General features: G+C 43.6%; 1 protein-coding gene across 2 annotated transcripts in view; it reads left to right on the top strand.

The window, feature by feature from the left end:
• LOC126161581 (Ig-like and fibronectin type-III domain-containing protein 1) overlaps positions 1 to 12,820 on the top strand; it is a 666,669-nt gene that overhangs the window by 47,773 nt on the left and 606,076 nt on the right. The gene's annotated exons all lie outside the window — the stretch shown is intronic.

Here is a 12,820-nt window from a genome sequence, read left to right on the forward strand (position 1 = left end):
ATCAAGAGTAAACACGAATTCGCCTCAGATTCTAATTAAATGATCCTCAATTTCATTTTAACATAATCGATTTCAGGGCTTCCAGCCTCATCTTTACATGTGCCTGATTACAGAATTCCAGTGACTTCACAATACTTGCACATTACTTGATGATTATGCGTTAACAGGTTCCTACAGCTCGTATGGTTCTTGAAGTTTTCTCGACGTAATGAGCATTCCATGTTCAGCGTTGCAGTCGGATGACTTCGACACCTTGACACGTCATTTCGTCAGACAACAATTCAGCTATAATCTGGGGAATAGCAGTCAATGTTCACTGTTTGACGCTGGGGAGTCTAACGTATCAGCAGTGCACATTTCATGTGCCAAAACACTGTCATCAATTTTTGCTGTACGCGAAGATAGATGTTTGTCAGCCATGCTCTGCCACTTCCCTCAGTGGTCCGTTATGAAGGAGTCACGTCTCATCAACGTTTACTGTGCGACTGAGAAATTCTTCTCCTTTCTCTTGAAAACGCCCTAATTGATTTCAATTTTTCCATAGGTTCCAGTTTGCGTTGTCCGTCAGTTTGCAGCGCTTTAGAGGTTCGTGGACGATTGCAAATGATGAAATACGGCTAGTGTTCAACTCACACGCAATGTAATCAGTTCTGACACGACGATAATTACGAACTACCCGCGCCGTTGTTTCGATATTCCTATCCGTTTTCAAAGTCAATGTCCTACCTGTACGCTCTTCGCCGCAGACTGATACATTTTCACTTTCAAAGCTATTTATCCACTCGTAAGTATTGCTTTCAGGAAGACAGCTATCACCATACTCCATCTACAGTCTGCTAGTAATCTCGGAAACATTAGTCCCTTCGTATACAGAAAATGTGTAACTCAACCTATTTCTTCCTCGGTGCATACGGACAACGAGGTCTCCATTACGAAATGTCCTGAAATGACTACAGATAGAGTACTGACTGAACTATTCAGCTAAGACACGAAAACAGTGTACAAAAAGTATCCTCCTCCACACACCGTAAGATGACATGGATGTAGAACAGTAGTGAGGCCAAGGCACGTCGTTGTTGAGTCAGTGGTTTCAACCTGTACAGAAGGGAAAAAAAAGCCTTTACTTATGGACGCGCCCTTTTGCAGTGGTAAACAGCAAGTGTGATGTGAGTAAGCAGAGAAAACTGGCAAGCTCCGAAACAGATTACCATAATAGCATACAGGAAATGTAGACTAGCAAACATCATTTATTATGGACTGTGTAACCACTTGTGTGGAGCAGTACGTTTACACGAAATCCTCTACTCATGTCTTACGTGAGCATATAAACACAGGAAATACTCCTATGTGTGGCACTAAGTTAAGAACAGTAGACGCAGCGTACATTTTAGCAGTGTAAAAAATTGTGAGAATGTAGAGTGCTCACATTTCAAAGAAGCCCTCGTACAGTAGTCATGGAACCAGAAATGGAAGAAAAATATTCAGCAATTGCGGAGCGACGAATAAAATGCCTTTGCCCGTGCAGAGCATGAGAATTCTGAGGTGTCTGGTGGAGAGAAGCAGATGGAGCAAGGCGAATAGATGAAGTGAGAGAGAGAGAGAGACAGAGGAGAGACATATTACTGAAATCCAGTAACGGCTGCCGCGGCGGCGGCACCTGCCGACTCAATTCCTCCGCGAGAGATCTCGAATGCACTGTCAGACTGTAAGGGGAAAGGGTTGAGGAGGGAAGAGAAAAAGGGGGGGGGGGGGCAGGAGGCTACGGAGATGGCGTGGCACGGCGGCAATACACTAAGCGGGAGAGTGAATCTGCGACACGTGGAGGGGGGGGGGGGGCGGGGGCGGGCGTGGAAGTAGATTTGGGAGGTAGGGGGAGGAAGCGGTCGCGGAATTGAATCGTGCCGCGCCCTTGGCGGAAGCAGCGGTGCAGGTGCTGCCACCTGTAATGTAGCAGCAGGGCGGAGAGGGGCCACCACAGCTGTACTTTTTCCAGTGCTAACGAGAACTCGAGACGTTTACTAGACGAGCGTAATACGTCGGGATCGCACAGCATTTGCTTAGGCTCGGCATGCCTCTTCCATTGTGCTCACCATTATTACTCTCACAGTGTCGTGAAATTGACGGTTATCTGGCGGCAGCTTTCACTTCAGAACAAAACGAAGTGGAACATGCAAACAAAATGTCACATTCTCCAAATTACACACCGTTTTGAGTTAATACTTAATTTACTTTTGTGTATGTGCACTTCGATTTTTTTTAAATGTGCCACTAAATTCACCCGAATTATTTGTTTTAACTGTCTGTACAATGCACTCTGTCCCAGACTTCCTTGCATAATATAGAACTACTTACAACGAAAAATCAAAGAAATAGCAATAACAGGAGAAGCGACTCAGGTACTAAACTCCACATACTAGTTCTTGATATTTTAGTACACAGTGGTACGTGGATCATTGTAATAATAGAAATAAATGTAAAAGATGAGAAAATTCCCTTTTTTCTCAGCTGTATTAATTGGATATGTTTACGGTGACTTTCTCAGTGATGAATGAATCTTTGTTTTTGATTTGCCTGCACTGATGTTTTGGAATTAAAATTTGAATGCCTATTATCCTGAACGTGCTAAGGAACAAAAGTAGCGTTTTGAAATATAATGTTGTATGACATACGAAATTAGCACGTGCGTTTTAGCAGTGTTAAACATTTATTATCATCCGCTAAGTATAAACTATTGCAAGTTGAGATAAAATGGCATCGAAGTGCCCAGAAAAAAGAACATTAAAATCTTGAGAACGGAAGGTGTCTTACACATTACTTTGTTCAGAGTATATAGGCTAAGTCCAGCAGAGATATAATGCTATAATAGTTGACAAAATAAACCGAAATATAAATATCTTGCGTCATGAAACAATACGAAACAAAAACCGTTTGCAGTAGCATTAAACAAGTTTGTAAAAAACCGCCAGTGGTGAAGTATAAAGGATAACTTAGCAAGCAAGTCCTCCTTTTTTTCAACAGACAGTCGTGAAATACCCAAATGAGATTTTCACTTTGCAGCGGAGTGTGCGCTGATATGGAACTTCCTGGCAAATTAAAACTGTGTGCCGGACTGAGACTCGAACTCAGGACCTTCGCATTTCGCGGACAAGTGCTGTACCATCTTTCTTTGTTTTCTTTTTTCTTCCAACGTAAAACATAGATCAATAAGTTTTCCAACATCCTTATTCTCACTCCAGATTTTCCTCTTATTGAGTGTGGTTACCTTGCCGGCCGGGGTGGCCGAGCGGTTCTAGGCGCTACAGTCTGGAACCGAGCGACCGCTACGGTCGTAGGTTTGAATCCTGTCTCGGGCATCGATGTGCGTGATGTCCTTAGGTTAGTTAGGTTTACGTAGTTCTAAGTTCTAGGGGACTCAAGACCTCAGAAGTTAAGTCGCATAGTGCTCAGAGCCATTTGAACCATTTTTTTTTTTTTTTTTTTTTTTTTTGTGGTTACCTTACCGTTTGGCTACCTCCGCAGACTCACGGCCAGACCGAATCATCCGTACGTCCTCAACCACATCCGTAAATCGTCAACCATGCGTCTACATGCTGAACTCGTACATCCATTGCGTATATTCCCGTACAGGTGAGACAGTTTAGTTGAAAGTGGCTTGACCGGTGTCGGCGAGTCTCGGTCCGGCACAAAGTTTTAATCTGCCAGGAAGTTCTTTTGGCCAGAGGAGTTTTGCATCGTAATTCAGAATAACACAGGCACTGCAGTATCTTAAAACAGTGATGTGTCTTTGAATTCAGCACAACTGAGCAATTCATCGAAGTTTGCTGATGCATAGAACCGTTGCAGTAAATCTGAGCAGTGTGTGGTGATGAGTACTGCGTTTCAGTACTTTAGCGATGAAAAGGGTGTTCACCACAGGCTACGCCGCAGTCGACTAAGCTACCATCGCTCAGTGTGGAGAATGTCTCGGTCAGTTCGTGCTTGGTGATCGGCAGATTACAACTAATGAATTGTGGGTACAGCTGAAAATCTTCTATAACGCCTTAAACAAGATGTTACGCAACGTTAGTTACCGGAAGGTGTGTTGGAGTCGAGTTCCACAGACGTTTACACAAGACAAAAAAAAAAAACTATCGAATATTAATCTGACGGAGCCTCCTGTATTAGTGCAAGGTTAAAGGTGACATACGATCAGCACCGTAATCAGATATAGCGCCTCTGTTACGAACAGGAACGGAAGAAAGTGCATGGACCACCTAAATGATTCAGGTGTGTACTGTACACCAGAGGCAGCTACCCAGATAGCTAATTGAGTAGGAGTTTAAATTACTAAACACTGTCTATTGAACTACTCTTCCATTTGCAGACGATCAAATAATGAGCCAAGAGAATGAAACACGCAGCCGTCGATGTACATTCTAAATAACCTATGTAAATATCGTGCATCTTCATATTTTTGCGGCATAATGATCGTTCCATAAAATTTCGGTCGTGCAGCCGCATAAATTTCACTTCTTCTTCTTCTTCTTCTGATATTTAGGCTGTATACCGTGCAGCCATCTTCAGAGTGAGCTGGTGACTGACGCTCCAGCACCCGCGGACCACGACACTGCAGATGTGGCCACAGATACACAGGGCGAAAGAGACGTTGATCGGGGGCAAAGAGGTATAACATATGCACGAAATTAGACCTGTGGCTGCGACGTCGGTCCACAATGTGATATTGATGTATCACTGCAAGATGCACCGTTGTGCCATCTTTGTGAGTTTACTACAGAAAGTGACGAAGTCCGTGATTTGTCCAAGTTGAAACCGCTATCTCTATTAATTAAACTCGTCGCATAACTTATTTCAATTCCTTCTTTCATTATTGAGTCCGAGAAAGATGAATTCGAAGCTAAAATTTTCGACTTTATCGCAAACCATAGAGCGCCCACTGTTCTCTGCCACCTAATAAATCGGCGGTGGCAGAGTATTGTACTGACATTGGGCGCTCTATGATGTACGATAACGTCGAAATTGTTTACCTCGAATTCATATTTCTGGGACTCAGTAGTGAAAGAAGCAGTTGAAATTCTGTTGGTGATGAATTTAATTAACAGAGGCAGCGGGTTCAGCTTGGACAAATCATGGACTTCGTCACTTTCTGTAATAAACTCATAAAGACATCGCAACGGTGTAGCTCGCAGTGGTATGTCGATATCACCGTGTCGGCGCAGCCATAGATCTAATTTCATGCATATTTTGTACTTCTTTACCTCCGATCAACGTCTGTGGTGCCTTGTGTATTTCTGACCACATCCGCAGTGACGCGGTCCGCGGGTTTATAGGGACGGAGCAAGCGCTAGAGCGTCGGTCACCCGGCTCACTCTGAAGATGGCTGGACGGTATACAGCCGAAATATCAGAAGAAGAAGTGAAATTTATGCGACTGCACACCCGAAATTTTATGGAACTATGCGAATACAATAATTTTAAAATCTTAGTTAATAAAACGAAAACTCATTGCTTTTAGGGAAAGGGATCCAGAGATCAAATATTGTGCGAGAAAACAACAGCTCAGAAAAAGCATCGAATATTAAATATCTTGGCTGTCACCCAAGTTTTTATAATGAAAAGGACTTTGGGCAGTTAGCACATTTCAAACTATGTGTGGGACCAATCAAAAAAATCTTAAAAATAAAGCGAGGGAAGAACGAAAATTAAATTATAAAGTAGAGGCTTTACGCGTATTGCTTTATGGCAGCGAAGCTTGAGTGCCGATTCAGAAACAGTGGAGCAAATTACAATCGTCAGAAATGATGTTTTCAAGGAATGTTAGCCGCGCGGGATTAGCCGAGCGGTCTGAGGCGCTGCAGTCATGGACGGTGCGGCTGGTCCCGGCGGTGGTTCGAGTCCTCCCTCGGGCATGTGTGTGTGTGTGTGTGTGTGTGTTTGTCCTTAGGATAATTTAGGTTACGTAGTGTGTAAGCTTAGGGACTGATGACCTTAGTAGTTAAGTCCCATAGGATTTCACACACATTTTTTTTAAGGAGTGTTAAAGGATTTACGAGGACGGATAGGTAACGGAATGGAGATACTAAGAAGGAATTAAATACAGAATCAGTACATCAGAAAATATTAAGTAACAGACAGAATTGGAGCAATAACTTACAACTTCACGGAGGCGGGAGACAACTGTGATGCCAGAACGGACATGGATGCGTATTCCATGAAGTGCAGAAGAAGAAGAAGAACCCACATTGTGATTTCACCTTGAGCACATAGCCCTACCTTTTCTGATTTCGTCGAATGGCTCTAACGTGTAGAGATGCAGCGTCACGGGAGCTTTGCGTACGATCAAGTCTCGCAGCCATCCTAGAATCCAATGGCTATGCTCTCCCAGGGGGCAGGCAAAACAGCGTGGTGCCGGCCGTTCAGGGCTGCAGAAGAAATCTGCCGCTTTCGATAGGGCGCTCTGCGAAGCGGGAACTACCGATGCGGCGGCGACGCGTCCGCGCCACTGCTTGTGCTTGTCACACAGGGTAAGCGTAGCGCGGCGCCGCTCACGAGGACGAAGGACACGCGCCATTCAGGCGCGCTGGGCTGAATAAAAGCGTGCGCCCGATACAAAACGAACAATCCCTCCTGTCTTCCTTCTCTCTCACTTACGCTCGTCAACTGTGTATTTTCTCCTTCTTTCCTCATGCTGTTTCCTCGCACATTGCATAAGTGCGTTTATTGTTAACTGTACGATACATCTCTGAAAACTAGAGCAGTCTTCTGAAATGCTTAGAATGTTCCATTCAGAAGAAGTTGAGCACCTATATTCTTCAATAATGATGAAACGCATCATACAGTACACCACGTATGATAAGCAAACTGGATAAAAATTTAGTCACCCCCTCCTCACTACGTTTCACAGGCAGTTCTAAAGAGTCCCAGATGGGATGTTTAGCGGGCCAGTCGGTTTGCAATAGAATGTTTGTAAATTCAGGAAAAATCGGTAAGTTGCTCTAAGCCTTCCATGCAGTCGCTCGATGACCAGTCTAAAGATAGCAAAGCAAAAACCGAAGTTTCGAATTTCGCATTTTAGATACCGTGCGCGCAGCAGAACGGTACGAACATACCGTCGTTTGACTATCGGATGGATGACATAGTTACACACATCCAGCAGGAGTTGAAAATAAATAAGTCGCCAGGTCTGGATGGAATACCAATTTGGTTTTACAAATAATACTGTGCGGCGTTGCCCCTTACTTACCTTGCATTTACCGCGAATCTCTCGGCCTGCCCATCTACATCTACATCTACGTGATTACTCTGCTATTCACAATAACGTGCCTGGCAGAGGATTCAATGAACCACCTTCATGCTGTCTCTCTACCGTTACACTCTCGAACGGCACGCGGGAAAAACGGACATTTATTTTTTCTGTGCCAGCCCTGATTTCTCTTTATTTATCGTGATGATCATTTCTCCCTATGTAGGTGGGTGCCAACAGAATGTTTTCGCAATCGGAGGAGAAAACTGGTGATCGAAATTTCATGCCGCGCGGGATTAGCCGAGCGGTCTGAGGCGCTGCAGTCATGGACTGTGCGGCTGGTCCCGGCGGAGGTTCGAGTCCTCCCTCGGCCATGGGTGTGTGTGTTTGTCCTTAGGATAATTTAGGTTAAGTAGTGTGTAAGCTTAGTGACTGATAACCTTAGCAGGTAAGTCCCATAGATTTCACACACATTTGAACATTTTCTTGAAATTTCATGAGAAGATCCCGTCGCAACGAAAATAGCCTTTGTTTTAATGATTGCCACTCCAATCCACGTATCATGTCTGTGACACTATCTCCCCTATTTCGCGATAATGCAAAACGAGCTGCCCTTCTTTGTACTTTTTCGATGTCATCCGTCAGTCCCACCTGATGCGGATCCCACACCGCACAGCAATACTGCAGAATAGGGCGGACAAGCGTAGTGTAAGCAGTCTCTTTGGTAGACCTGTTGCACCTTCTAAGTGTTCTGCCAATGAGTCGCAGTCTTTGGTTTGCTCTACCCACAACATTATCTGTGTGATCGTTCCAATTCAGGTTATTTGTAATTGTAATCCCTAAGTATTTAGTTGAATTTACAGCCCCCAGATTTGTGTGACTTACCACGTAATCAAAATGTAGCTGATTTCTTTTAGTACTCATGTGAATAACTTCAAACTTTTCTTTATTCAGGGTCAATTGCCACTTTTCGCACCATACAGATATCTTATCTAAGCGACTGCGAAAAAGCGCAGGTGGCTCTTGTATATAAGAAGGATAAAAGAACGGACCCTCATAATAACGGACCAATGTTCTTAACGCCAACATATCCCCAGTTCGGATATAACAAATTTTCTTGATATCGAGAATCAGTGTGTCCACTAATCAACACGGTTTTAGAAAGTGTCGCTCGGGCGAAACTCAGCTTACGCTTTTCTCACATGATATACTGCGAACTATAGATGAAAAGAAACAGGCGGATTCCATATTTATAGATTTCTGGAAAGCATTAAATACTGTGCCACGCTGCAGACTGTTAACGTAGGTACGAGCATATGGAATAAGTTCATAGATACATTAATAGTTCTGAGACTTCTTAAGTAATAGTATCCAGTATTTCGTCCTCGACGGCGAGTATTCATTAGAGACAAGGGTTTCGTCAGGAGTGCCCAGAAAATGTGATAGGACCGCTGTTTTTCTCTCTCTATATATGAATGATTTAGCGGACGGGATTCGCAACAATCTGAGGTTGTTTGCTGACTATGCTGTGGTGTACGGGAAGGTGTGGAAGTTGAGTGACTGTAAGAAGATACAAGATGACTGAGACAAAACTTCTAGTTGGTGAGATGAAGGGCAGCTGGGTCTAAATGTAGAAAAATGTAAGTGAATGCGGAACAATAGGAAAAGCAGACCCATAAAGTACGAATGCCATAATAGTAGCGTCCTGCTTGACACAGTCAAGTCGTTTAAATATCTGGGAGTAAAGTTGCAGAACGATATAAAATGGAACGGGTATGTGAGGATTATGGTGGGAAGACGGATTGTTGACTTCGGTTGATTGGGAGAATTTTGGAAAAGTGCGGTTCAATGTGAAGGAGACCAGGTATAGGAGGCTGGTGCGACCTGTCTTGAATACGGCTCGAATGTGGGATCCGTACCACGTCAGACTACAGGAAGACATCGAAGCAATTCAAGGGCGAGCTGCTAGATTCGTTAGTGGTAGGTTCGAACAGCACTCAAGTATTACGGAGATGCTTCGAGTAGCAGAAGGGAATCCCTGGAGGGAGGCAACGTTCTTTTCGAGGAACACTATTGTGAAAATCTAGAGAACCGTGAAGTTGACTGCAGAACGATTATACTGCTGCCAAAATACCTACGGCACTTGCAGATGACCTGTAGGGCCGAAACTGCTAATCGTGCGAAAGATAATAAAGTAAATACTTAATAAAGTATATACTTAAGTAAATACTTAAGCTGTTGAACATATTTGTAGTTTCGCTACATGGTACTGAATGCCCTTACCTGTTTCACGGAACGTTTTAATTTCCTTCGTCCCAGTTTACGTCTACGGTGAAAGCGGAGACGGATGGCAAGCAAACGATTTTTGCATGCTATTGTTCACAAAGGGAATGATGGCACTGTGAGGCTTAGAATTTACTGAAACCCCAGACTTAGTGACCGTTATCTGCATGAGGCTAGGTGTCACCCACCATAATGATGCACTGGAAGCCTTAGGACTATATCCCGCGGAGAATATTCCATATCTGTTACGGAAAGCTTACCACACGAATCTGAACATCTGAGGTCTGTATTTAAAGGGCACGGGATCTCTGAGAAGTGGCTCCGTCCTGCCTCACGTATCAGTCGCTCTCCTACCATGCGGTGCGAGATTATTAACTAAAATAAGGAGAATTTTAGAAATTTGATCATCAAGCCTGCTTTTCGTCCGCCAGCCAAGATTAATGTCCTTTCTGATTTTGTTAAAGATTACCTGGGACTAAGGAAGCTCGGTGTTTATAAGATACACACCACTACGCTGAAGCATATAGTAGTCAAACTGTTCGTACCGTTGAAGACAGATGTGTGAAACATTCTCGTCATACAAGGTTAGAGCAACGAAAAGAATCGCAGTGGCGGAACATAGCTTAGCCTATGCACTGCCGCTTCTACCTACTGGAATTTTGTTCTTAAAAACATAATAAAAATTAAGATCGTTGATCTTATTAATAAGGACAAGAGTAAGTCACGGAATCCTGCGTTGAGATGCATTAAAATACGTTCATATCAGTGGAGGATTTTGAAGATTAGTTACGGTAGCAATACCTCGTTTTTATTTGTCTTCGCCATCATCGGGGCTGCTACAAAAGAAATAGTATCTTTTACAATAGAGACAGCACTCGTGGCACTCAGCAGGCACGCTTGCTCACTGCTAGCGGAAACAGGGAAGAGCCGGCTGCACACTCGAGAGGAGACTCGCATAATTTATGTACATTTAATTAATTCATTTGTGTACTGCTATTAAATCAGGCAACAGAGATTCTAACATGAATAACAGATAATTTATCTTGGTCAACAGGCAAGGGGATTAGTGTTTAACACCCAGTTAACGTTTAACAGTTGATATGGGGAAGGGGACCAAACAGCGACCTCATTGGTCCCGTCAGATTAGGGAGGGATGGAGAAGGAAGTCGGCCGTGCCCTTTCAGAGGAACCATCCCGGCATTTGCCTGAAGCGATTTAGGGATATCACGGAAACCTAAATCAGTTACTCTACTGATCCATTGCAGGGGGGAAATCGGCTGGTTGCGTAATTGTCAATGTCAATTAAATACACCAACAGCAATGTAACTTAAGATGTTATTTTATTTTATTTTGAAGGGTAAACAGTTTCAGTATTTAATTATGCCATCTTCAGATACCATATGCACCTCTCCAAATGAACGAAAATGTGGATGTCGTGAGTCCAGTCGTTACACTAGTGCTTCATTCTAATACAATTTCGTTCATATGGGGAGTTGCATATTGGGCCTGAAACTGGTAGCTTTCAAAATAAAATGAAATAATATCTCAAGTTACACGGTTGTTGGTGAATTTCATTGACATTGATAATTACTAAACGAGGATGGCCGGACGCGGGTTTGAACCGTCGTTCTCCAGAATGCTCGGTGACACCCATTCAATATGGCCACTGTGAAAGGAACGATAGTTCAGATTGGGAGCAACGGAGGAAGGACTGGTTATAGCCTTCTTGAAGGAACATTTCCAACAGTTCACCGTAATTCCTGTATGGAAACAAATGGAAGATTAAATCAGCTTGTCTGTGCCGATATTTGAAACCTGTTCGTCGGGAAAACAAAGCCAGTCCTGCCCACTGTGCTAAGTGCGTGATTCAGTATCTTCTCATTTAGCGCCTTTTTATGCGCAGTTCGTCTACTACAGACGCGATATCTTCCGTTTTATGATGTAATCCACAGCGAGTGAGCATTTTGTGAGCGGCACGAAGTTTTAGGCAGAAGGCGATTACGTATCAGGAAAAAGTTTCCAAGCCGAGAGGAAAAGTGAAGGTTGACCCTAAAGAGAGCGGGTCTCCGCGTCCAGGGAAGGAGGATGGATCCGCGGGGCAGTACACTTAGACACGTGATGCTTCCGGCTCTCCACCCCTTCCCCACACCCCTGTCTTACTTCCTCCTGACACTTCCTTCTCCTCTGACCATCCCCCTCGTCCATGCACTCAGGCCGACGCATCTGCTGCTTGGCCCGGATAGATTATTCGGAGGAAAGTGCTGGACATAGTTGGAGTGAGAAAGAGACGCAATGTGAAGGGTGTGTGTGTGTGTGTGTGTGTGTGTGTGTATGTGTAAGATCGCTCTGACTTTCCGTGGGACTTTCTGCCGGCATACTAAGTAAGTTTGTGTTTTTTTCTTTCTGCATGTTTACATTCATAATATCTTTATAATCCTCCGGACAATTTTCTTACGCTAGAGATTTAATCCAGTTTCCTTCATTTTCGTATTTGTATTTATATCACACTAAGGTTCATGCCATCTTTTCTGCCTTGTACATACACGTTTCCTGCTGAGGAATGGAATGAAACTGAGCACTTTCCCCAAGACACAAGGTTACAAAATTGTTCAAAAATGTACATGGTGCATGGGAACGAAAGGAAACGCTGAGGCCGAATAAGGACAATGTGTCTCGCAATAAGGTGACATTTCACTAAGGATTTATTATTCATAAACCATGGAAACAGAGCAGCACGTATATCTTACTTACAGTTTTCGGTTGTTGAACTACCATCAACTATCAGTTGGCTGCGAAATAGGCGAAAGTTTACATGGATTAGATAAACTGCTAGTTTTACAATGCGTGTATTCATTGGTAGAATGGATGCAGTTAATTTTGTACCAGAATCTTGTCTTCTACTGGGGAAACGACGTCAGTCCCATTTGCGTCGCTCGTGTTTTACGTGCGTATTGCCTGGTTGAAAATCTTCACGTTATATGTATAGGGATGGACAGAAACATGGAATCATCGGGAGAAATGTATGCTTCAACGTAAATGAATATGCTAGCAAAACTTGAAGATTGCGCTATTGTATTTTCCTTCGAACGACACCTCTGCAACCTCTTCCAAACGTTGCAAGTGTCACTCGTGGTCAGAATAGTGTACTGTCTAGTTGTGAGTGCGTCATGTCGGAGTTCAGTGCATTCGAACGAGGGGAAATTGTTGTTGCTCGTATGGAGCGTGCTTCTGTCACCAAGGTAGCCAAAGTGTTTGGTGTTGCAAGAGGCATCGTATCGACGATTTATATCGCACACAA

The sequence above is a fragment of the Schistocerca cancellata genome, chromosome 2 (genome assembly GCF_023864275.1).
Source record: "Schistocerca cancellata isolate TAMUIC-IGC-003103 chromosome 2, iqSchCanc2.1, whole genome shotgun sequence".
Taxonomy (NCBI): Eukaryota; Metazoa; Arthropoda; class Insecta; order Orthoptera; family Acrididae; genus Schistocerca; species Schistocerca cancellata.